Source organism: Petromyzon marinus, chromosome 37 (assembly GCF_048934315.1).
Source record: "Petromyzon marinus isolate PM22_M1 ecotype Great Lakes invasive population chromosome 37, UKy_Petmar_22M1.pri1.0, whole genome shotgun sequence".
NCBI classification, from domain to species: Eukaryota; Metazoa; Chordata; class Hyperoartia; order Petromyzontiformes; family Petromyzontidae; genus Petromyzon; species Petromyzon marinus.
Genome location: NC_133703.1, coordinates 5998911 through 6026857, shown reverse-complemented (window position 1 = coordinate 6026857; position 27947 = coordinate 5998911).

Here is a 27947-nt window from a genome sequence, read left to right as displayed (position 1 = left end):
CAACCCTACCACAACCCCTTACTACCCAACTAAGCCAAACCCTGTGTCCAGGGTAAGGGGCAGGGCCTAAACAGAGGTGGGGCCTAGGGGAAGTGTGGGTCTTAAAAGGAAAGTCACAGAGTGAAAAGAGGAAGAGAACGAGCCTAATCAGGAAGGAGCAGAGCCAGGAGGACGCCACACCCAGAAGGATGTCGCATCTACCTGGACAACACACCCAGACATCAGTGCATCACATTCGCAGGGACGGCACCCCTGATAGCTGGGCATGACACTGAATGGCACAAACCTGCAGGTTGTGTGTATTGCCGGATCAAACCAGGCTGGCAGGATGTTGGGATGATTTTGCTCCTTGAAGTCGCTGATCTTGAAAATTGAAAGGCTGTCCTCCGTGTACCCATGCATTGTAGGCGAACCTGTTCCATACTCTGCTGAGTATCCATAATAATACACCAGGCGTGGGATGATGTCCGTTGTGAACGCCAAGATGCATGACTGTGGAATAAGCATACGGAGGCACAGCGATAGCAGTCACTTAGCATTCAATGATTTTACCAAGGCTTCTGAACATCTCACCTTGACAATTACATTCATTTTCACAAATACAATTTGGGGGGTTGCTGCCAGAGTGTAATGGTTAGCATATAAGGACTTGCAATCTGGCAGTCGTCAGTTCAGTCTCCTGACACAACAGTTGAAGCAATGGATCATTTTCTTAAATCTCCCCCACCTCTGTCCAATTCGCAATATAAATGGGTTCATCACTGTTTTAGCACAGGTAATTCCACATCTTACAACATGTCTGGTCATCATGGAAGAGTAGGCCAAATACCGTGTAGAGGGGTTCTCGAGAGCTACCTTTAGTTGAGGCCCTTCTGCCAGCAGTGACATGAGCAAGCAATTGCAAGGCTTTACCTTTTGCGATTTTGGGAGAGAGTGGATAGGAGCGGTGGTGCAGTGATTCGTGCACTGCACTTTGAATTCAGCACACATGCAATTGACTTCCAGCTACGACTAACATCAGTGACGAGTGATACCCGAACCGCTCCTAGTCCCCCACTACACCTCTTCTCAAACCTGCCATGACCAGAATGGTGAAGTATGGTAAAAAGAACCCACACGGCTAACATGACATGTTATGTCACTCATAAGATGGGATATTGAGCGAGAAAGCGAGCGGACAATCTGGCGACTTACATTGGTGATTACGGAGAGGGTGGCAACGATACTCAGAATGTCGGCCCAGGCTCCAATTCCTCTTGCTCGCGAAACCACAGGCCTCCTCATCTTTGTTACGAGCTTCCACGCGTCGACCCGCACTTCAATGATGTTGTTGAGCAGTGCGAGCAATGGCGCAAGTGGAAATGATGCCACAAAGAGAGTGACAAACCCGAATTGGATAACTGGGGTATATTTTGAGAATGGGTAGGGGGGCAAGGATAGAATAATGAGTGAAACAGGATATAGACATAGACTCTTAATGCTGTTATGCTGTGATTACTTTAAGCAAATAAAACATGTTTTCAATGCATTGAATGTGTTTTAGTCAAAGGAGACCCCAAAATATGATCACATTTTCGTATAATTTGTTCACAAAATTATCGTGTCCATTACATTGGCCACTGAGATGCGACCAGCCACTACCATCTTTAATGCTCAGCTCTGGTTCACCTGGGTTTCTTTTGCAGCATTTTCCACCACTAGGTGGCTATAATGACAAGATCACACCCTGTATTGAGGACTCCATTAACCGTACCACACATTTTTAGGCATATGCACTGTGATTGAAATGCCAACAAATCACAGCAGTTAACCACAGTGGACATGATGCACCAGAGTTTTAAATATATATTATGGGGAGAAACGTCAACCCAAGCTGACCAATGTAGCTGCATTGGTTAGCAGACAAGAGGAGTAAATATGTGCTCCTATTGTTTCTAAAACTTAACTCCGTACATATGCACATACGCGCATGCTCAAAGACAATTGTGTTACAGTATATCCATAGATTGGTGCCTATGGCCAAATCACCCAGTATGCGTCAGATTTAATCAGATCCCAGAAGTTAAGGAGAGCTGAGCCTGGAAATTGGTTGGATGGGTGACCATGCAACAGTTGTTGTGGGGTTGTGAGCAGCAGAGGACAGTGCAGCAAATTACATTGTTGTATTGTACATCTAAGCTCTTACATCTGTGCTCCCTGCCTTCAACAACCCGAAGTGTGGGTAATTTCCCTCCCACAACAATGTCCGACAGATACACAGGGGCCGCACACACGTACCTATATAGTCAAATGATACTCAATTGTGTGTTTTTTATAATAAAGTAAAACGCGTTGACTCCGTAGTGTGATCCTCTGAGCTCATTGTACCCATCTCGAGGTATTCATCAAAGAGTCCAAGTGGGCTCTGGGGCTGTAGGTCCATGTCTTGCTCCCAGCGCGTGTAGACAGCCTCAGGCCTTAGCTTGGCCCGACGCTGGGCCCACCAATTGCTGAACCATCTGGGGAATTGTGGAGGGAGGTACGCATGTGCAGACACAGAGACACCCTTACACACGTGCATATCCATTTGTTCATCAACACTAGGTTTGCTATTTCATAGCTTTCCACTGCGTTTTCAGGTTGTATCATTTGAATATCCCAAGCACGTGGAGCGAAACGTCAAGACATGCCAAACAATATGCGGTATGACACAAAACATGTCAGAGAGCTGTACAAAACAACTGCTAAAACCTAAGTAGTAGCTGTTTTTCATTTAGCCCGTTGTCAATCCACTACACTCTTTCAGTCATGGGAGTTGCTTGTCTAATATTATGAAACTATGTACGAAGCGTCTGATCGGAATATCGCATGATACTAACGAGGTGAACTTTGTCCACTTGACTGGTGTTCACTGCTTAACCAGTGCACACTGCTAACAAGCTGTCGACACGACTTTTCGCTGAATGCGTTTTCACACAACACATTTTCATTGTAACATGGTTCTTATATTTGGGAAAACTTTTCACACAACGTGGAACGTGTCCATTATAATGTGGAATGCACACTGTTAAAACGCCGAACGCGGCCATTATAATGCTTTCCTGAGCAGTCGACGATGAACGACTGTTTTGAGTTGCGCGGCTGAGCAGTTTGATAAAGGATGCCGAATGATACAGTAACACGGCAGCCTAGCCTGAGTTATTTATCCCACCATGGGATGACTGCAGGTTGAATGTACTGTGAAAATGTGATTAACTCAGTAATTCCTTGCTTTGCGCGTTTTTACTTCACGCGGAAATTTTCAGGAACGCATCTACCGCGTTACACGAGGAAACGCCGTAATCAGACTTCACAGCTATCATGTGTTCATGCGATACTTACGGGATGATGACCTCCTGAAAATTGCCAACCATCTGCTTCACTACCATGATGACAGTGAGTTGAGAAGTCAGTTCAAAGAGACAGCCGTTTGGGGGACACTGGAGGGGGGATGAGGTGGAGAATAGATTCAGGTTAAACACTGAAGATATGAAATATTGGGTAATACATATATGGATACCACACATCATTTCTAATGATCCTCTCACATTCTTCTCTTCAGTCAATTGCACACTGCAAAACTGACGGCTCCATATGTTAGAGGGGACAGTGATTAAGAATATCAATATTCTCCAGATTATAAGAAACACTTTCCCCCTCCCCCTCACGTATTTTAAATAAAGAAAATGGTGGCGCATCTGATAATGTTTTGTTTGTTGTCCTTCCCCCACACATCCGATGCAGGCTGTGTACGGTGCAAAATAAGTTCAACACACAACATGCATACTGCAGTTGGTGTTTAGTATCAGGTGAGTTTAATTGCAGAGCATCGTCTAGTAAATATAATAATCGTAAAACATGAAATTAAGTTGGTAGAAAACACAGAGGCACTTAAATAATAAGCTGTATTCTTTATCCTTTATGTGTATTGTTTTTGAGAGGATATCAATCAATGAATCGCCCTCGTGACGATTTCCTACAAATCTGCAGCAGGAGAAGTAGGCACCTTAATATAACACCAAATGTACTCATTATAATCATCTCATGTGTCAACAAGTCTGCCTTCAAACAGAAACATGAGCAACAGGTGCACATTTTGGGCAATGGACTTTCTTCCGAGCATAGAGTGACTGCAAATACTCAGGGTGACTCTGAATGGCAATTATGTAAATGTTAAACTACGTGTCATTAACACTGTCTTAATGACATTGATTTAACGTGTGCACAACGCAATGCTGCTTAATTCCTTACTCCAGAATTCGTTCTTGATATCATATTACGGGGCCGTTCTCTAACACAACGTGCTCCACTGTGCCACAGTGAGTCATAGGTAGTGGCTAAACATATCCTTGAGGGGGGCTGAAATACTGTACATTTTTAAGGATGATCAAATATATAATTTTAAATAAATGGCGTTTGATAAATACGGTATATAATTGAAAATGTCCAATGAGAGACCACAAGGGTACTACTTGCAAAATATGTGATAAACTAACACCCTCAAGTTAACTGGGTTACCAATTGCATCAGTCTAACACGTGTTCTGCTCGTGGTGACCTCGTGTTCTCTCAAGTCTGGTTTCGAAAACTGTTTTACTCCGGAGACTGTGTTAATGCTAGAGCTGGTGACCAGGTGTGAAGACAATGAGGCCTTTTAGAGTTCCAAAAGAAAGAGTCCTTATTTCGACATTTCACCAACAGCACGGTGTGAAGACAATTGTTGGGAAAAATATCAACTACAAAAGTAAAACATAAAAATGTTGTACAAACAGCATAGAAAACAGAGGGGCCAACCCCTCAGATCTACACACCTCCTCGATTCTCCATTTTCCAAAGTAAGTGTAGCTTCCGGGGAAGCCGATGAATTTCCCCTTGAAAAATGCAATGTAGAAAGACGCCGAGTAGAAGTTGACGAACTGAAATAAGAATTTCTTGAACGTCAGCCGATACTCATATTCTCCTTGCGTCTTGGGCATCTCTGTGGGTGTGATACAAAGGCACACATGGACACAAACATCAAACAGGGCAATCAGTTTTGATGTTACTTTCATAGTTTCTGGCACACAGGCTACGAGAAGCCACTGATAATGATGCCGCATTGAGGAATAGCAACATTTCACAATGTAACGTGCTTTGATATCCATTAAAATGAATTTGAAGATCAAAAGTTAATTTCAAAGATGTTGCTGGGGAATGAGTGACAGTGCACAAGTTGTTTACCAGGTGTTGTTCACCACATTCGCCCTGTGGAGTGTCCTTCAGTCTCCATTTGCAATTAAGCCATTTACACTGTCCGTATGATGTCTGAAAGCCAGTGCACTTGATTCTCAAATATCTATAAGGTGTATCTTAGTAATTATCATGGGTCACCTTTCAGAGGGGGTGCAGGCTTCAGCAGGATAAATTACTAATAAAGGGCTCAGTAGCTGGCAACATGAGCAACACAAGCAGATAGCTGACAGCTGACTAGAAGGTAGCAATGCAGCAGTGAGGGTCAGCCCACAATTACATTCAGTGATTCAATGGATCGAGAGGTGAAATCAGAGTGCTAAGTTGGCACCATTGAGATCCTGGGTTTAAATCCAGGCAGCGGCCTCTGGTAACATGTGTTCTCAAGTGCAGTGAATTGATGGCTTCAGGACGGTTACTAATGATGGCATATACATTTGTAACATACACCATTTGGTTCATCACTAAATTTGGTGAAATTCTAGATGTGAGAATGAGCAATTTGACTGTTACGAGATTAACATTATATTCCGTAGTAGTGTGGATTGAAAAGTGCTTCCCCCTAATGTGTGAACCAGAGTTCACTTGAATGAAGGGTCTCAGAGGTAGCTCAGTGATATTCACTTCTAGGGCCATTTCATGACATTAAGGGTTGCACTGGTCTACAAGAGATCCCATTGGATACTTCATCTCAAGACACGATTCTGATAGCCCAATCGGAATGAAACTGGAGGAAAAATTTAAGAGAGTTCTGACAAAAACAGGCAGTAGTTGAACAAGTGACTGGATGATGCACTGATGCTGCTATTCATGGCCCCATGGTGCAAGGTTAAAATCATGATGACATTTTTACAGCGACATTATTTACCATGCACAACATTTATCCAAGCTTCAAATTTACATGTGTTCTCTGGTGGCGTATAATAAAATAAACATATGCAAACCGTGATGGTGATGACACCTACCCAGATCAGTGAGGACGAGGGCCAGCTTGTCGTAACCTTTGTTGAGTAGTAATATGATTACGATGTTGAGGATGGAGGCCGTGATGGTGGTAACCATATCAGGTGTGAGTAGGGCACCGATCACCTTGATCTTGGTCACATGATTGGGGATACTCGAGGAGAGTATGCCAAAGATGGTCAGGCGGTAAACAACCACACCCAAAATTGCAGAAAGAATCAGGAGGATCTGCCAGTAACACAAGAAACACAGAGGTGGGTGAGATTTACAGTCTTGTAGCTCTTTTCCACTATATAACCAAGCCGTGAGTTAGCTGTGCCGAGCTAGCCTGGTGTGGCTCAGGAGGTGCCAGTTCGTTTGTCTACAGCAGAACCAAATGACTGGCAAAACGTCGTACTCAGATTGTAGATATTGTGAATTTGCTATACTAGTAATGAATTGGCATGTTCTGTTTACGTGAACAACTTTACTAATTGGCTTTGTCGGGTGGTGGTGGGTTTAATGACACATATTTACGCGATCTAATCCAAAAAAAATATTATGGATGATATTGGTCGCGAAAAGCCTACATGTTAAACAAAACCTGAGCTGTTTCGCTAACATCACACACAATGAACGTGTAATGGTAACGTCACGTGGTCAATTGTAGAAAATGATGCAAGGTTATGAAAGGAATTACTATCCCTGGCCCTGCTTGACCTCGAGCCACGTTCAGATGTGAAGTTGAGACCAAAAGCCACAGGGCCAAGGTGAGGCCAAGGCGGCAGCTTTTTAGGCCACAATCAGTGTCAAGGTCACTCAAGGTTGGGTGCGCTAGTATGAGGCCAGTGTCAAGGTCGGTACCTCTAGTAAAACTCCTCGGACTGAGGCCACACACTCAAGGCCAAGGAGCTGAGGAAATCTTTTCCATCTGGCCTTAAGGCCGAGGACTAGTCTCGAGAAACCCAAATCGAGGTTGACAGGAGCAGGTGGATAACATGATACGGCTCATGATGTATTCATTGCCTTGGGCCACCTGTAGATATTTCAGGTGATTGGATTGACAAAGGGCTGTAAGTTATATAATTATGCATGTATCTATACCCCCACTTGTAATCACTCAATGGATCACACAGGAGGAACAACATAGTTTGAGAGCGATTCTGACTGGTGGAACAGAGTGTGGAGGTTAGGATTGGGTCAAGTAAAAATATATATATATATGTATAACCCGTATATGAATCCACTGCTGGATGATGGCCTTCCCAACCCTGCGCAGATTGTCAGGGTTATTTTCCCATACTTCACCATGCACACCAGTACAGGTTGGTAAAGGATGGAAGCAAAAGAATGCAGTTCTCTGTTGGCCACAAGGTAGCTCTGCAGCAGCCTACAGTCCATTTTGTGCATGATGGTTACCCATTCGTGCAGTACCCAGGCTCAAAACCTGCTTCGCCTCCAAGATGAGGCACATAGCAGGTGACTTGGCCATAGCTCACTGGATCAGGAGAAGGGGTTCAATGTTGCTGTTGAGTTGGCGGACTCACCCAGAACAACACCATGATCCCGGAGAGGCAGTATCGGAACCTCAGTATCCTCTTAGGCATATGAGGCTCCTCCTTCTGCACTCACAATGCACGGACACAGACGGAAAAGCATTTGTATATAGATTAGTCTGTCGGAGTGACCAATGTTAGTGTGAGCCGTTAAGGTTGACTGATGAACTATTATTTGTTTTCCCCACTACTAGTTAAGCATGCGATGATATAAAGGAATGGATTTGATGGTCCTGATGTCTGAGAGTTGAGCTGGCAGCGCTGAGATTTCTTGGTTTTAATCCAGGCAGCTGCCTCCAATAAAACCAAGTAGTAAGCCGATCAGCCTGGTCACCAATATTACATTTGTTTCTTTTCTTAATTTGGACAAATTTCACCTTTCAGAATTAAAAAAGATGAGTTTGACCATCATGAACATTTCTTTGTAGCAGGGCTGATGCGAAAGGGCCACCCTCTAGTGTGTGTTCACTTGAAGGGATCTTATAAGTAATTATGTAACATCTGCTTCAGCAAACCTTTCCATAACATAGAGTTCCAAATGGACATTGTTTCATAACGATGCCGATAGGACAATCGGGATAATATTGGGAGGAAAACACAATTGACCAAAGGCCAACAAATATGTTAGAAGAAAAACTAGGAAAACAGTGAACAGTTACACATGCAACATTACAAAACAGAGGTGTGTGTGTGCAATGAGGTAGTCGCCGTGGTGACAGCAAAAAGCATTACCATGGTGATGATGTTACATTTCGTGGTCGTGCAGCGAGCCAGGTACTCGGGCCGGATGGGGTCTCCTTCCTCCGCCGCTGCCGTCAGGTCCCAGCGGTACGCGAGCGATGCCTGGCGACGCTTCCAAAATTCCAGGAACACCGTGGCTGTTGCGACACACCACACGGGGAGGATTTACTTAGAAAAGTAATTTGACTATCGATTGCTCAAGGGTTCAAAGGTTACCTAATGTAGTCTGTTAAATGTAATGTTCAAAGTAACTTCATTAGTACTTTTTTTCTTTCATAAATACCTTTATTGGCTTTTTTTGGTACATTGCCACAATTTTATCCCACTTGCACTGAGTGGCATGGCATGAGATTGAGTTTTCCTTTGGATCTATAACAGAGCAGTGCTGCTCTTCGTGTTACAAAACGTTACACAAAAGTGAATGTCACAGAGCTACCTCTGTGATCTCTGGTCCACACAGTAGGGGTAGCTCTTTCCCAAATGCTTTGCCACGGAGAGGAGCGTTTGTTACGTAATAGTCAAGCTAACATTTTTATTCTCAGAGCTGGAATGTAGCCTAATTAAGTACAGAACCAACTTTAACATTATGGATTTTTTGTATTTGTTGTGCAGATATCGGTGACTGAGTTGAGACCATCATCTTGCTATAATTGAGAAACTGGTTTAATCGCAGGTGGCCACTTTCATTTCAACACAGAATCTCAGCGGCGGCAACGCAGCACTCTGAACTCTGAGCCACCTGGCCACTTTGCATTTTTCATGGAATCGCCTTGGGGTACCGCATTCGTTGCTTGTTGCAGAGGTTCGTGGTTCAAATTATGTGGCTGCCCTGATTAATATTGCCCGTGTATTAATTACACAAAAATACACACCATCTGCTTCACAGTGGACATTAAAGATTATCGGTTATCATTCGTAAGAGTAGGACAATGTGTGCAAGTCATGGTCCAAATTTGCCCTCATTGAGCAGTGGGTTCATAATAGGACTGTCAGGATCACTGCATACGAACATTGCAAGACATGATGGTACTGTATATGGTTGTACGTATGTATGTTGAACTTCTTTAACACTGTATGTGGCCAAATGTGCTCATCATCATTGCAAACATGTTGATACTTGTCACTGTGTCTGGACAATGTGTGCCAATGCTTAGCATCACTTACCCCAAAGTCCCATGAAAACTGCGAAGAATATGGTGACCGGATTTTCATACATGTGTGAAGTCTGCAACGGCACAATCAGAGGTGTTAGTCACAATTAAACCTTAAATCTTAGCATCCACGTCTTTTCAATATCAACAGCAGGAAAGTAATGATGCGTCGATTGATTTTTAAGTTAAAATAGATTAATCACTCATGAAACATCCATTAAATTGTGGAGATGACAATGCTCTACAATGTCTGATATTATAGCGCTATTCATGTATCAAACAAATCTGTATAAATGTGACAGAAAGAGCAAAATAAGCAATAGGCAGTTCCATGATTGTGGACATACATTTCTGACACTTTAAAGTGAATAATCATTATTTCGGCATGACATGTCAACTAAGTAGCACTGAAATTCAGATTTCAAAATACTTTGTCCACTTGTATTGATCGTGGAGAAATACTCATGAAATACATCGTGTCGGATTTACTCAGACAAAGTAACTTTTGCACTCCCGCTGGGATGTGACGATGCATTCATTTTCATGTATTTGTCTAACCATCGACTTAGTCCATTAAAATGCCCTATTTGCTAAAACTATAACTAACTACCTTAAAAATGATCACACGTGTATTATTAGTATAAAAATTTTTAACACCCACACGAATGGCAGCATAGTGTTTAGCATGATGTGCTGCAATCTAGTGATCATGGTTAATGTTAATGATACAATCTCAGCAACGTGAGTTGGCTTTGTGATAATGATGCACAGCACCAAAAACCAATAAGTATCCTTATTTAGAGGGAACATCGATGGTGTATTTGTGTGATACCTTCGCAGTCTCGCAGGTATCATTTAGCCTCCAAAAGGTGCATTTTTGGTCACACTGGGGACACATGACCAGGGATCCTCCGATGGTGTTGTTGCATATTTCTCCACTGCACACATAGACACGCACGAACATAAACACACTAATGGGCATAGTACACTTGGATGAGAAATATAATTTGCCTAAAGGTCATGCCACCTTTGAATGTGTCATACCCTCCCTTTAAACAAAGTCAGACTAAATTATGGGTTCCAACATCAAGCATTTTCCAAAGTAAAATGTATTTGCTGATTTCGATTTAAAGCTTTCGTGACTGCAATGATTCATCTTCTTTGGTTCTTTCGGTAAAGTCACGTAGAATGAGAATAAAATAATAAATTGATAAAATAAAATAACACAATAATATTCTCACGACGTTTCGGCCACAACACAAGCGGCCTTCATCAGGTGAAGGGACGAGACTGTCTGGTAGGACAGCGCTTGAGTGAAAGAGCCACGTTCAGATCACGGCCTTTAAGCTGTGTGAGAGGAACAAAGCGCCTTGACAAAGGAATTAGCATATAATTTAGCATTGAAATGGCTGAATGATTAGCTTGTGACTGGTCACAGAAATAGCTATGTTAAAAGTTAAAGCATACACATCCGCAGAGGCACCCCTTGATAAAGGAATTAGCATAGAATTTAGCATTTAAATAGCTAAGTTAAAGCATACACATCCGCAGAGGCACCCCTTGACAATGGAATTAGCATAGAATTTAGCATTGAAATAGCTGAGTGATTAGCTTGTAACTGCTCACAGAAATAGCTACGTTAAAGTCAGAGCATACACATTCACCGAGGCACTTAGTACAAATCAAACAGGAGAATTTAGCATTGAAATAACTAGGTGAATTTAGCATTGAAATAACTGAGTGATTAGCTAGTGACTGGTCACAGAAATGACTATGTTGAAGTCAAGGCCTACACATCTGAGCTATTCACAGTACTATATAGTGAACCAATAAAAAACTAAAATATAAATTACCTTAATGTTATCAATAAACTCTATATTCTCCAATCAGCTAAGCTACCAACAATAAGTCGTTATATATCACAATGCTATATGGCGAAAAAATGGGTGGATTCTTACCCTCAACTTTAGCACCACGGATAGCTACGGGCCCCGTTCAGACGGACGAGTTCGTCCATGGTCGGAACAGAGGAGGGGGAGAGAGACAGCTGCGAGGCGCTATTATACTCCATGTTGTAAAACCATACCATTAACCGTGGTGTGAGAGGTATTAAGAGTCAATGCTGGCGAAAGAGCTGCGGTCTGAAGGTCATCGTAAAAATACAATTAATTAAGAACAGAAATGGTTTAAAACATCTTTCCAGTGGTTACTAAGCCAGAATCCATCTTCTCGGTTGAAATTGTCTCTGTGCTTGTATATGTGAATGGCCTCATGAACGAATCTCTCATGGTAGCCGGTTGGTTTGCAAAGAACCTCCGTCTTGGAGAAGTCAATGTCATGTGAGCCCACTGAATTATAACAGTGATCTGCCACGGCAGAGGAGTTCGTCCTACCGTGTTTCAAGTCTGCTTTATGTTCGCGGATGCGGTCCGAGATATGTCTTTTGGTTTCTCCAATGTAGCTACTACCACAGAGGCACTTTAGTTTGTAAACGCCCGGGTATTGTATGTCTGGAACAGCATCTTTTACAGATGGAACTAAATCACGGATTTTATGTACTGTGTTGAATCGGACCTGGATCTTGTGTTTATTCAGGATTTTGGAGATCTTTTTAGTGATCCCTGCAATGTAGGGTAAGGTGATGGTTTTGAGTGGCTCCACAAGAGGATCCTTCTTCATGACTGGAGTGATGGCTTTGCGGATTGTGTAGTCGGAGTAGCCATTAGCCCTGAGAGCCTGGTGTACGTGCTTGAGTTCACTGGTAATGTGTTCCTGGTCGGAAATGCATTGGGCTCTATGGTATAGAGTCTTGATGAGGGAGTTCTTCTGGAATGGATGTTGGTGGGAATCCGGTTTCAAGTAAGCATCTGTATGGGTAGCTTTCCTGTAGACAGAGTGGCTCATTGAACCATCATGTCTCCTTTTAATTAAGACATCCAAAAAGGGTAGTTTGCCATCTTTTTCGACCTCCATGGTAAATCTGATTGCTGGGTGTATGGAATTGATGTGGTCGCGGAATTGGTCTAGAGCAGGCTGGCCATGTGGCCAGATGACAAAGGTGTCATCAACGTACCTCTTCCATAAGGTCGGGCGTAGAGTGGCAGTCTGGATGGCGTCAGTTTCAAATTTTTCCATGAATACGTTGGCTACAACCGGAGATAGGGGGGAGCCCATTGGGGTGCCCTCAGTTTGTTTGTAGAAAGTTCCATTCCAGGTGAAGTATGTGTTGGTTAAGCAATGTCTCACCAGGGGAGGTACATCAGTATGCAGTCCTTGATGAACCAGGTCTTCAATGATAGCGATGGTGTCAGGTACCGGGACTTTGGTGAACAAGGACACCACATCAAAACTGACAAGCAGGTCGTTTGGGGACAGGGAAATGCCTTTGATTGTCGATACCAGGTGAGTAGAATTTAGTACCTCAGGTGGTTTTTCCAGTGAAAGGTCGCAGTATATCAGCAAGAAAACGTGCCAGTTTGTAGGTGGGGGAGTTGATAGTAGAGACGATGGGACGAAGGGGTGTATCTTCTTTGTGTATCTTTGGAAGGCCATATAATCTTGGTGGTCTGGCAGCAGAGGGTTTCAACGAGAACTGTTTGATCTCATCAATTAATGCTGTTGAATCAGAGATGATTTTGTTCGTTTTGGTGACCAGGCTGTTGGTGGGATCTCTTTTTATTTTTGTATAGCTGCCATCGTTGAGTAGTTCTCAACGATGGCAGCTACTATCAACTCCCCCACCTACAAACTGGCACGTTTTCTTATTGGTTCACTATATAGTACTGTGAATAGCTCAGATGTGTAGGCCTTGACTTCAACATAGTCATTTCTGTGATCAGTCACTAGCTAATCACTCAGTTATTTCAATGCTAAATTCGCCTAGTTATTTCAATGCTAAATTCTCCTGTTTGATTTGTACTAAGTGCCTCGGTGAATGTGTATGCTCTGACTTTAACGTAGCTATTTCTGTGAGCAGTTACAAGCTAATCACTCAGCTATTTCAATGCTAAATTCTATGCTAATTCCATTGTCAAGGGGTGCCTCTGCGGATGTGTATGCTTTAACTTAGCTATTTCAATGCTAAATTCTATGCTAATTCCTTTATCAAGGGGTGCCTCTGCGGATGTGTATGCTTTAACTTTTAACATAGCTATTTCTGTGACCAGTCACAAGCTAATCATTCAGCCATTTCAATGCTAAATTATATGCTAATTCCTTTGTCAAGGCGCTTTGTTCCTCTCACACAGCTTAAAGGCCGTGATCTGAACGTGGCTCTTTCATTCCAGCGCTGTCCTACCAGACAGTCTCGTCCCTTCACCTGATGAAGGCCGCTTGTGTTGTGGCCGAAACGTCGTGAGAATATTATTGTGTTATTTTATTTTATCAATTTATTATTTTATTCTCATTCTACATGACTTTACCGAAAGAACCAAAGAAGGTATTTGCTGATGTTTAATTATAATTTTCGTTGATATCAGTGGTGTAACATCTATATGTATTGATTTCCAGGGGTGTTTACAGCCCTTTTATCAATCGACTTCTGGCTGAGGGCCTCCCCACACCTCGTGGGTCATGAGGGCTATTTAATTCTAGTCATCCCACACTGGTCAGTACGGGTTTAATATGGGAAGCGAAGACTCCAGACACAGAGTACAGCAATGTATTTCCTGCACTTGCTCCCCGCTGTCCGTCATGCAGCTCCAAAGAGTCTATGTGTGTAAGTCGTATTATAAGGATACGTTTCACATTTAAACATTTTGGATTTGAATATTTTTTGCTTTTGATTTTCGGATTATTTACAATTCGTAAGAATGTACAATATATTCATGTGAACAAGAGTGACGAAACCCGATGCCACGTGATACGTGTCGTCGTGAGTGACGTCACAATGGGCAATGTCATGTTTTCTGAGCAATCCAAAACAATGTTTAATTTTCCCTGGATTGTCCGAAATATTGTAGCTAGGCTTGATTTTTTGGATTTACTTTTAGAAACAGAGACATTTGGAACATATATACATATACAATATATTGAATGTACTATATTTGTACTGTATATGTATATAAACTGTATGAGATTGTATATATGTGCATATGTACTTTAATAGTGAAATGTTAAAGATGTGGCCCTGAAATTGCTTGCTCATGCCACTGCTGGTGGAAGGCCCTCCACTAAAGAATGCTCTAGGTTGCCCCTCGAGATGATATTTGGCCTACTCGTCCATGATGGCCAGACGTCTTGGACACGGTGGGAGTACCCACATTTTACCCCATCACATCTGAACTGCCAATCATCTAACTGCGGTGTCTCCGTTTATACTGCTGAGCATATGTGGGATAACTGAAGAAACCTAGCCATTATTTCAGCTGCTATGCCAGGCGATCGCACTGGAAATCTATAAACTGCAATTCTAGAAATGTAACTATTACGCCATGGCAGCATCCCATGGGATTGTATATAAGTGTATATGTATGTCTATATGTACTTTACGTGTATATATACTTGTGTATAGCCTTAGTAGGTGCTTGCTGATACTCATTGTTCAGTCTGTATTGCTATACAGGAGATCTGTGTGAGTTCTACATCTGACACATGAGTGTATGTGTGTGTGTGTTTGTATGCATTTGTCTGTATGCATGTGTCGGGCCAGTACCTAGTGATGTCACGGTCATTGCTGAATACTCCAAAGAAAAAGGAGATCAGGCCGACGATTGCAGCGAAGATCAGCATCTTTGTGTAGAAGCCGAGCCATGCAAAATAGAGCCCCACTTGCTCCCCGAAGTATGACCTGTGCCGACAACATCACTCGCACACACAGCGCAAACATCACCAACCGCACATGGCACCAGTGGTGTAGCTATCGAATATGTAAGCAAGGACCATGGGCTGGAGGGAAATGTGAAGAGCAGGGAAGGCATGGGCAAATGCTATTCTGGAACTCATTTCCCCAGCCGTCTGTGCTATCAACTCCCAGCTAGCATTCAAGTCCAGCCTTAGGACCTTTCTGGACAGGGCACGTCCCTAAGAGGTACGATGGCCTGTGGTCGAGACTAAGAATGATGTGGCAGTCAAGAGAAGGAATGCGTCTGAGAGGATGTGCACCACAGAGATTTAAGTAATGAAATCAGCATGTGTGCAGGAGCCACATGGATCGTTGCATCAGGAGACTGGGAGAGATGGCGAAGGCTTGGGGAAGTCTTCATCCAGCAGTGGATAGGGCATGAACTTACCGCACAAGGTCAAGAGGCTGCTCCTTGAAAGAGCGCCCGGCTCTCGCCCACTCCCGTCGCAGCGTGTTGCGGTCGCCCAGCGTGTTCGGGTTTTTGGTGGGATGAACAGACTCACTCTGACATGGGGAAAGCAATTGTTAGTCACAAACACTGCATGGACATTCACAAATTACCAGCTCCACCCCCCCAAAACTCTGCCGTGGCGCTGCTGTGGTGTAATGGTGTTGCACACTGCACTGGACTTGCAAAGTTAGAGGTCGCCCATTTGATTTCATGGGAACGACAGTTAAAACAATGACCACGTTTCTTAATCACGCTGCTTCTTCCCAGCAAGCAGTGTAAATGGGTGCACCCACAGTTAATCTATTGGTTGTTCACGTGTTGTGGGATGAAGTGTGGGTACTTCTAATTCTTCCAAAGACTTCTGTCCCACGTGAAATAGTCGGCCAAATACCCTTGAGAATGGCTCTCTAGAGTGCTCGTGGAGTCCTTTCCAATGCATGGATATTGAACTTCTTTTGCACCGTATGTAGCCAACCATGCAAATCAGAGGTGTGTTTAGTGAGCTGGGGAACCTGGACACCTATGCGGCGCATCTCTGTGGGACACTAATGTTAAGTATGTGGTAAGCTTTAGACTATGCTATAGCGTCCTATACAGGTGTGCAATTCAGGTGTCGTACCTGGGCCTCCCGTAGGGTGTCAGTGTGCCCTCCACCCCCTACCCCCCCAACAACTTACGTCATGCAGTGGATAGGCTGCAGTATAGCAGCCATTTTCAATCATTTGGTTGATATTTAATATGTTCGTGCTCTCTTGTGGCATGGGGTTTTGCAGCATGTAGTGGACCTGTGTGAGCACACATGACACACATGACAAATATAACATGCATGAAACATAGGGCTGGGTGGGTAAGCTATTATTGACTCACTCCACTCTGAAATGTTTCCCCCTCTCCAACCACCACCAGCCTACACAGTTATAATGGGCCCACAACTCTTATTGAGTCCTGACTCGGAAAGGTCCATAGAACACCCCAAAAACTGAAGCAGATATGTACCGATTTCAGCAAGTACAATATCCAGATTTCAAGGAGACATTTTATGCATGCTTTCCATGCACAAAGGCAATTTATTCAGAATACAATACTATCAAAACCCCAAATGCCCACAATATTGGCTCGACAGGATACCTGCTCACCAAGAACCATATCAACAGTAGTCTTTCATTCTTTTGTTGTGCAGGGGAGAGTGATTGAGGGGACGTGGTTATATAATGTGGGCAGGACTTACAAAGGGTGGGGCTGCTAGCTCACCATGTCTCCTGGTTAAGCATCCCAAAAATTTGGTAGCTTTCTCTACAGGGACACATATTACCACAACCCATAAATCATAAATCCAGGCATTCTTAATAAACCATAATGATTTACACTTCTAACCACATGTCACTCAGAGATCGCAAGTTGCGATACAGAGCTGAAAACTTTAATAAAAATGATAAAAACACGACAAAACCCTTTTAAATTAACATGTTTTTGCAAAAAAACCACCCCATTCTGGCATTATTTATACAGCATTATTGATACAAACGTACGATTTGGCTGCGTACGGCCGGTGGGATGAGGACGTCATGATCCTTTATAGGATAGATGTCCTGCTGCGAACGCCGGTAGGGTGCCGTGAAATAGTCCGGTTGTTTGGGCACGGCTCCCGGCTTCAGGTGGTGAATATTTCCCAGGTAGTGAAGAGGCCCACTGTCTGAGCCTGACACCTGGGGGAGGTCGCTCTCCTTGAGTGGCACCTGTTTGATTTTAAATGTATTAAACCCTTTGCCTCGAGCACATGGAATCATCATCAGCCAAAATCAGTCCACGAATGGATGAAGGTCTCCCCAAGTTGTTGCAATCTATACAAGTCCTATAATACAACAAGTCCGATAGTACAACAAGTCCTTTAATACAACAAGTCCTATAATACAACAAATCCTATAATACAACAAGTCCTATAATACAACGTTCTATACAAATCCTATAATACAACAAGTCCTATAATACAACAAGTCCTCTAATACAAGTCCTATAATACAACAATTCATATAATACAACAAGTCCTATAATACAACAAGTCCTATAATACAAGTCCAACAATACAACAAGTCCTATAATAATACAAGTCCTATAATACAACAAGTCCTATAATACAACAAGTCCTATAATACAACAAGTCCTATAATAATACAAGTCCTATAATACAACAAGTCCTATAATACAACAAGTCCTATAATACAACAAGTCCTATAATACAACAAGTCCTATAATACAACAAGTCCTATAATACAACAAGTTCTATAATACAACATTCAATACAAATCCTATAATACAAGTCCTATAATACAACAAGTCCTATAATACAACAAGTCCTATAATGCAACAATTAATATGCCAAAAGCCTCCACTGCATATCCCACCCACTCTTCAAGTTGTCCCACCAATATCCCCAGTCATGAGCACACGCACATGAGCCAATCTTATCTCGCCATCTCTATGATATACATCATCTTGGGCACGTTCTCTCCTTCTGCTGCCACTCCAATGTCATTTTCGGCCAGCAGACATCATCCCTTCAAGCAACGTGCCCTTCCCGAGCCCATTCACTTTTCTAAAAAGAGTCAATATGTTGCTAATATGCATATTTTTCCAAATGTACGTTTTTCTAATCCGTTTGTATATTTACGTCTCTCGATATCTCGTAATGTCAGTGCTACGATTATTATCGTTGAACGTCATAAATTATAATCATCACAATCATCACCCTCACCATCATACTCTGTATCACATGCATGATCATCGCAATTATCATCACAACCATGATGAATCTTCACAAACATTATTGTCATCACATTCATTATCACCATCATAATCACAATCATCACCACAATCATCATCACAATCATCGGCATCATCATGATCATCATTACAATGACCATCAGAATCTTGCCTGGATGTGTAGAATCTCGGCATAGGTGGTGAGTGGGTTCCATGGCGCGTGTACTTTCACAAAGGTGGTGCGTCCGCTCACCGACTCCTAGTGGATGGCACGAAGTTCATCGTCAGACTCTAGATGAGTGCATTTAGTTGTATTTATTAGACTTTGTTTGACCAGGTGAGAGTTCAAGGGAACAGGATGGTCTCATTTGGAAGAGTGTCCACGGCCGCGTGGATTTTCGTGCTTGTGTCACGTGTTGTTAGCACCTCGTGCCGATCAACGTGTGGCACAACCCAAAAGCAAATTGCATAACGTACGTGCAGTTATCGAACACTTATTACTACAGTATAAATAGCTGGCATGCCACATTAAGGTGGAGACTGTTATACCCTCCAGTATAAATGGGTAAGCCACAATTAATCCATCTTAAGATTGTGCATGGTGGGGTAAAGTATGGGTATTCGCTATCTCTTTCAAGACGTCTGGCAAGCAGAGAAGAGTAGGCCATATACCCTCCAGCGGGGATCTTTAGCGCTCCTACTCAAGGAATGTATGCCAGCAGTGAAATTATGAAGCAATCACAGTCTAACACCTTTTTATTTGTATACAGTGTCTGTCATCTATAGCAGAGAGACACGCAGGAAACTTACCTCCTTGGGTTCAATCTCGAGATCTAGCCCCATCTTCATCAGGCTTGCCTGATATTCGGTCCTCTTCTTCTGTCAAACAAAATTGACCATCTGTGTTATACATTGTTCTCAGTTGTGTCACTGTGGGAGTCAAGTCAAGAGGTGAGGAAACTTCTTGAACTCTTACAGTGAGTAGAGCCTCACATGGGAATCAATCAGAGAACGGCTCTGCAAAGTAGCATCACTGAACTGCTTCAGTCGGTGTCACTTCAGCAGACCTTAATAAAATAAAAATTTGCACAGCTCTTTGTCAATCAACTCTTTGAGTTTACCTTATTTGTTACAGGGATGGTCTCACTTAGCTAGTTGCTTTGCTATTTTACAAGGGAGATAGATCCATTGTGCGTGGGTACAATAGCAACAAAATAAACAAAAACATCAATATTGCAGAGAATGCATACTGGGTACTTCAGCACTGTTATAATAGTTTTCCATTTGGCAGTTAGAATGTGGATATTACATATATCCTGTAAGTTATGTCTGGGTGTCGGTGTGTGCAATATGAAAGTGGTGTATTTATTGAGGAGTTGTGGATGGAGTGTGATACGTAACGATAATTGATTGTTGTTCGCCAAAGCAGTGAGGCGTATGGTTCAGGGTATGGATGTGCGAGTTGAGTGATGGGAGTCTAGCGTTCATTGACTAGCGTGGTCTGCAGTTGACGATACAGTTTGATAAAGGATGTATACTGTGGATTTAAAGACTCGTATGGAGGTGGCAGGGTGACTCAGCAGTCAGAGAGCTGAGCTGGCACCACTGCGTCAAACCTAGGTTTAGAGGCGTGTGGTGTTGCACGTGGGGAGGGGTGATAATGCTGGGTGCAGGAAGGTGGAGCATTATTTGTAGGTTCCTCGTTCTCACCTGATTGTTGATGGCGTCCTGAGAATGGACCTCATCATCGAACGCGAGGATGAAATCGATCCGACGGACTCCATCGCAAAAGTAGATAGTGTCCTACACGCAAAGGCAAGCACACACACGAATATGAGAGATGTAATAGCTTATGCATGAAATGTATATTTATTCATAAGCTCATGATACATGTATCAGGACATAAGTTAATCTGCTATTTGTATGCAAGTTGTTTATTGCTATGATGATGTACTTGTTTACCCAGGAAAACCTCAATGAGTTTACATTTTTATTTTCAAGGAGGGTCCTACCAAGTGCTGTTTTTTTGCAGTCGAGAACGAAGTTGCTTAGTTTAATTCCAATTGAATAATTTGCATGTATTTTTTCAGCATTGGTACGTTTGGCCAATACCAGTTACACTGTGTCATTTAGCTATGGGAGGAAAACAGAGACCTGGAGAAATGTGTACACAAAGCATCTAGCCCCTGTGCATTATACAAAAAACATCAGTATTTTCTAAAGTGCATTGTGGTAATGCTATCTTAAACCACCATCAAAATAAAGTTGAGCAAATGTGACAGACTAACAGCAGCAGTTATGCAGTGATATGCAACTGTGGACCGGTGTAATCCTCATTCGGACTCATCAGCACAGTATAGTCACCAAAACGCACTGCTGCAAAGGCTGCAAATCTATAAATGAGCAGCCATGTCTACACTTTGGGGCCCATTAGTTGGCGAATGCAAACAACAACTAAATCTGTAAATACCAGGAATCTCCCATCTTTGACATTAGCCAAGCTAATTTATAGGCAGTGCAAATCCACGTTGTGCCGCATCGTACCTGGGCCAGGGTAGATTGAAATGATGACGTCGAAAAGTCTTGCGGCACCGTTGAAGGCTGAGCCTCATGCCCCTCCGCTCCCTCCTCCTCATTCATTCTCTCCACGAGCTCTGCATAGGTAATGTGGGGGTAGAGGGTTCATTGCATTAGGGACAGGGGAGGCAGGTGCAGGGATGGGAATGTCGGTAAAGAACCGCACATGGTACTCATGTGTAAAGCTTTCTCATAAATGTCGACGCTGCTCCAGTGTGAGTACACCTGTGGTATAAAGTTGTATTACCATTAGGGGACTTTTACCCCATTGAATATCGTACACTTTAACAAAGCCGTGCCCAGCATGGTCAGACACAAACCAGGGCAAAAAATATTAGTTGGAATATGCAAAGTCATTTTTGCCCTGACAGCTTGTCAGCTATACTCTTTGGTTCTTTCGGTAAAGTCACGTAGGTGAAAAAAAATAGAAATAGAAATAAATCACGACGTTTCGAATGCAACACAAGCACTCATCATCAGGTGTGACAACCACAGCAAGGAAACTGTTTTACTGAAGTGGGAGAGAAACCAGGGTTAGGGCAGTTAAATAAGTCAGAGAGGGGGAGGGTGGGGGTGAATGGGGCGAGGAGTGCGAGCGCTGCAAGCGCTGCAGAGACGCTGAGAGTAAAAAAGAGGCAACATAATTACTGCCAAGATGGAAGCTTGTCAGCTTCTGCGAGAGCTTCCCCGTGACCACACAGATCATGGTGGTTACTTGACCACATTTCAATTGAAGTGCTGTCGTCCCGACAGTTCTGTTCCTTCACCTGAAGAAGGCCACTTGTGTTGTGGCCAAAACGTCGTGATTTTTGTTGGTTTATTTTTTACCTACGTGACTTTACCCAATAGAACCAAAGAGTATGGATCCTTGCAGTCACGACAGCTTCAAATCCACATTTCACCACTCTGGTTAATGTGGGTTGGTGAAGACGTATAGTATGTATAGTACAACCAATTTTGATGGACTGCCCTTTGCTGCCCACCATGTAGCCCGACACCACACTTTTAGACCTGTTATGCACTATCCTGGCTCAAACCCTGCTGGGTTATCACGTTTTTTTTTTTATCACCGTGCCTCGATTCTTCCTCTTACCCTGCATTTTGTATCCACGGGATAACATGTGCAGTTTTATATGGACGTGCCAACAGTGCCTCCCACATTTCTATTGCCTGGTTCTCCACTGGCCGTTTTCCATGTTGCGCTAGAACCAAAAACCGGGATACGCTAACCTCACGCGGTGTCTGAATATGGCTTGGGGCCAAGCAGGGCCAGGGGCGGGGATAATGACGCGTACATTGTGCGTGACATTCGGTGAGTGCACGGTAAGGACACCAGCGCACACCACACCAGTGGTTCTCAACCGTTGTTGGCTACCGGTGCCCCCCCTCGTTGTTGAATTTAGTTTAAACCGAGTAGCCCCCCCCACTCCCCCCTTGACCCAACGTGGTTCTGAGAAATCAACGTGTGAATAATGAACGTCAATATTTTAACCAATTGTCCACTTTGTGAGAGGTATATCCTAACCAGCTGCTAGTAACTGCAAGCGAATAAAAACAAATTAAACGGACGCTCTGCACGCGAGACGTCATTAGTTCCCTGGCTGCTCTTGTAAACCCGCATTGTGTACGATCAGTGAGTTTAGAAAGTGCTTTCATATCGTTCCAGGATACCACGTGGATACAAATTGTATCGTAGTTACTTTACATTGTCCGATTCATACATGACTATTCACCAATGACTCATGTCCGATATGATTTCACATATTTATACATTATCTCACGTACACCCTGGGGCATTGCCACATAGCCCCCAGGGGTCCGCGTACCCCCGAGTAAAAAAAAAAAGAAAATTACTGCACTACACCACCCACATGCGTCTCGACGCGCTCGTCACACGTGACGTCCGTGGCACGGCTCGGGTTCCGCAGTGAAAACATAACTTGGTGCCTTGAGAGCCACACGGGGCTGGCTCGGCACTGCCCTGGCGCGGCTTGGTAGCGAGGTGGAAAATAATTCGCATCACGTGGAAATTTATAGCAGCCAAATAACTCTGAAAGCACGTTGATTCTAAATGTTAAAGAAACAACCGGAGGACCCAGGGAATAATCCACGCGGCCACGAGAAGACAGAGAGAGAGACACGCAAACTCCAAATATTACAGGCGTCACAATTTGGATCGAACTCACGGACTTCCTGCATACGAGGCGAGGGAGATAACATCTTGCGAGGGAGATAATATCTTGTCATGGAGATAACATCGTGTCAGGGAGATAACATCTTGTGAGGGAGATAATATCTTGTCAGGGAGATAACATCTTGCGCGGGAGATAACATCTTGCGAGGGAGATACCATATTGCGCGGGAGATAACATATGTACTCTTTGGTTCTATTCGGTAAAGTCACGTAGGGAAAAATAAATAAATAAAATGAACAACAATCACGACGTTTCGGCCACAAAACAAGTGGCCTTCATCAGGTGAAGGGACCAAAGAGTATGGATCCTTGCAGTCACGAAAGCTTCAAATCCACATTTCACCACTCTGGTTAATGTGGGTTGGTGAAGACGTATAGTATGTATAGTACAACCAATTTTGATGGACTGCCCTTTGCTGCCCACCATGTAGCCCGACACCACACTTTTAGACCTGTTATGCACTATCCTGGCTCAAACCCTGCTGAGCGTCCGATTAAAACACTGACGAGATCTCAATATTTAAAACTGGCCCAAAGCCCCGTCATAGCACGAACATTACACTTTACCTATCTCAACAAATGTGGACATCATGAATCTTTGGTCTAATCTCAGATCTTGTGAGTTATAACTCGGGAGCTCCTCATGCACAGCCAGCCAAGGATAACTCCCTGCTATAGTGACGTCACAGCAAAAGGGCGTGACGTCACCTAAATATGGGCGTGGTCAAAAGCGGCCCCATCCCCCGCTCTTCCCGACCTTGCTTCCCCCCTCGCCGAGGTTACCCACATGAACAATAATAATAAATCATAGATGTACATTATGAAAGAATCAATGATTTTTCACAAAACTGCTCCTGTACGGCCTTTTGCCAATCCCCTGCTGGAGAGCCTCTTGACGATCGCACGAATCGTGTTGGTTATTTGCACATACTTCACCATGCCGGTGAGTATGGGTTGGTAAAGGAAAAGGAGGAGCATTAACGTACAAACAAAAACCTATTTTACTAGAATGCCTTCTGCTTCCCATCATGTAGCCTGTAACACCTGGTATGCACTATCCAGGCTCCAACCTCCTTAACGTTAGATGGAGACATCTGGCACATCCCCAGCAGTTTTGTCCACAGGCTCAACATTTAACACAAACACACATCTCTAACACTAACGTTAAACTTTACCTATCTCGACGAAGGTAGACATCGTGAATCTTTGATTTTTTCTCGAATTCAGAGTCAGAAGTCAGGAGCTCCTCGCGTGCACAGCCAGCCCACGATAAAGTCCGACCCAGAATGATGTCACCGTGACGTCGGTTCAATATAGGCGTGGCCAGAATGTGGGTGTGGCCAACGGCGGCGGCTTCCCCGCCCCCCGCTGCCCCTCCCCGCAGGTTTCTCTCAACCCTCAGTGCGCATGCGCAGGCCGCGCGTCTCGGACATCGCCTTCAGCGGCCGTTGGCGACGCGGCGGTTGTGGCGGGAAAATTAATAAAAAAAACTTCTCCGAATAACCGCGACCTTTAACTACCCTCACGGATAATCCACACGGATCTCTGGACGGCAAGGCGAAGACGATCAATGGAATAATCTCCGGTGAGAGACGGAGAGAGATGGGCAGGCGTGAGGGCGAGCCAGGTTCAACTTTGTTGAACGCTGAGGGCAGAGTGAATGGGGTTTGCTTCACTCAGCACGCGGCTTGGACACTTCGGTGTGCAAAGTGTTGTCTGGTTGTGCCGTGTAAAGGAGGAGGACATTCAGTAAATGTCGTTGGTTTGTTAATGGGAGTGTGTGGCGCGATAATGGACTGGGTACGACTTACAACACAAGTTCTGCTCACATTGCACGCTAAGGGTTAGCACGGCGATTACTACGCGTGCATTTATTAGTTATTGTTCATGTTAAAAGTAGTATTGATTGTTAAGACAATAATGTTTAGTATTTGTAGGAGAATCATTTCAATATTGTACAGTATAGCATTGTCCTGCTGTGTGGCTCTCACGTGGCGAGCATCAGTGCAGCAATATTCAGTACGTGGTTGTTATGCACTTCTATAGCCCCCTGCCACCAGTGCAGCAATATTCAGTACGTGGTTGTAATGTACTTCTATAGCCCCCTGCCACCAGTGCAGCAATATTCAGTACGTGGTTGTAATGTACTTCTATAGCCCCCTGCCACCAGTGCAGCAATATTCAGTACGTGGTTGTAATGCACTTCTATAGCCCCCTGCCATCAATGCAGCAATATTCAGTACGTGGTTGTAATGTACTTCTATAGCCCCCTGCCACCAGTGCAGCAATATTCAGCACGTGGTTGTAATGTACTTCTATAGCCCCCTGCCATCAGTGCAGCAATATTCAGTACGTGGTTGTAATGTACTTCTATAGCCCCCTGCCACAAGTGCAGCAATTTTCAGTACGTGGTTGTAATGTACTTCTATAGCCCCCTGCCATCAGTGCAGCAATATTCAGTACGTGGTTGTAATGCACTTCTATAGCCCCCTGCCACCAGTTCAGCAATATTCAGTACGTGGTTGTAATGAACTTCTATAGCCCCCTGCCACCAGTGCAGCAATATTCAGTACGTGGTTATAATGTACTTCTATAGCCCCCTGCCATCCATGCAGCAATATTCAGTACGTGGTTGTAATGAACTCCTATAGCCCCCTGCCACCAATGCAGCTATGTTCAGTACGTGGTTGTAATGCACTTCTATAGCCCCCTGCCATCAGTGCAGCAATATTCAGTACATGGTTGTAATGCACTTCTATAGCCCCCTGCCATCACCAAACTCACACTGACCAGCGTGGTGAAGTATGGTAAATAACCCCTCCCCCTGGGAGCTGCATAGCATGGGACAGCTGTCAGCCAGCAATGGATTTAAAAAGGAGCTGTACTCCGCACACATTCTTATTCAGGGTAGGGTAAGGAACTTGGAGGTTCGGTACGCATAATGTGCTCGGAAAGTATTGTATTCTGTATGTGTGTTGAACCTCTTTCGCATCGTACAAAGCCAACCGTGCTCTTCGGAGGTGCGATAATATATAAATATAAGTAGTCATACTACTGTAATACCACTTAATATTTAGCATTCATTGTATTAGTAGTACGGTAATTTTTTTATATGCAGGTGTGCATGCCAAACGTTAACCAATGTTAAATGTTAAGCCTTCTCTTTTGAATACAGTGTGTTTTAAACATGGAGTTGTCTCCAGCTAATTCTTAAATGTATATCATTCATAATGTAGTAGTAGGCAGGTAGTGCATTTATGACACTTCAATTGTACATAGAGCTTGCAGGTGTGCTAAAGGAAACCATGGGAAAGGCTGGAATTTTTGTTGAAAAAAGGACAACAGCCACTGTAGCTTAAGAGACCTAACGCGAAGTGGTCGACACTGGCCCATGCGATCGCGTTGCGACAGCGGACCCACTTTCCGCACACAGCAGCTCCTCATGGTGCCCCCCATACCAGGACCAGTGGTGACCTTGTAGCTACAGCCATTCCTCTCCCTGGCCCCATCCGGTCCAGGCATCCCAAATCGTACAAAATGGTAGCGAGGTGGAAAATAATTCGCATCACGTGGAAATTTATAGCAGCCAAATAACTCTGAAAGCACGTTGATTCTAAATGTTAAAGGAACAACCGGAGGACCCAGGGAATAATCCACGCGGCCACGAGAAGACAGAGAGAGAGACACGCAAACTCCAAATATTACAGGCGTCACAATTTGGATCGAACTCACGGACTTCCTGCATACGAGGCGAGGGAGATAACATCTTGCGAGGGAGATAATATCTTGTCATGGAGATAACATCGTGTCAGGGAGATAACATCTTGTGAGGGAGATAATATCTTGTCAGGGAGATAACATCTTGCGCGGGAGATAACATCTTGCGAGGGAGATACCATATTGCGCGGGAGATAACATATGTATTCTTTGGTTCTATTCGGTAAAGTCACGTAGGGAAAAATAAATAAATAAAATGAACAACAATCACGACGTTTCGGCCACAAAACAAGTGGCCTTCATCAGGTGAAGGGACCAAAGAGTATGGATCCTTGCAGTCACGAAAGCTTCAAATCCACATTTCACCACTCTGGTTAATGTGGGTTGGTGAAGACGTATAGTATGTATAGTACAACCAATTTTGATGGACTGCCCTTTGCTGCCCACCATGTAGCCCGACACCACACTTTTAGACCTGTTATGCACTATCCTGGCTCAAACCCTGCTGAGCGTCCGATTAAAACACTGACGAGATCTCAATATTTAAAACTGGCCCAAAGCCCCGTCATAGCACGAACATTACACTTTACCTATCTCAACAAATGTGGACATCATGAATCTTTGGTCTAATCTCAGATCTTGTGAGTTATAACTCGGGAGCTCCTCATGCACAGCCAGCCAAGGATAACTCCCTGCTATAGTGACGTCACAGCAAAAGGGCGTGACGTCACCTAAATATGGGCGTGGTCAAAAGCGGCCCCATCCCCCGC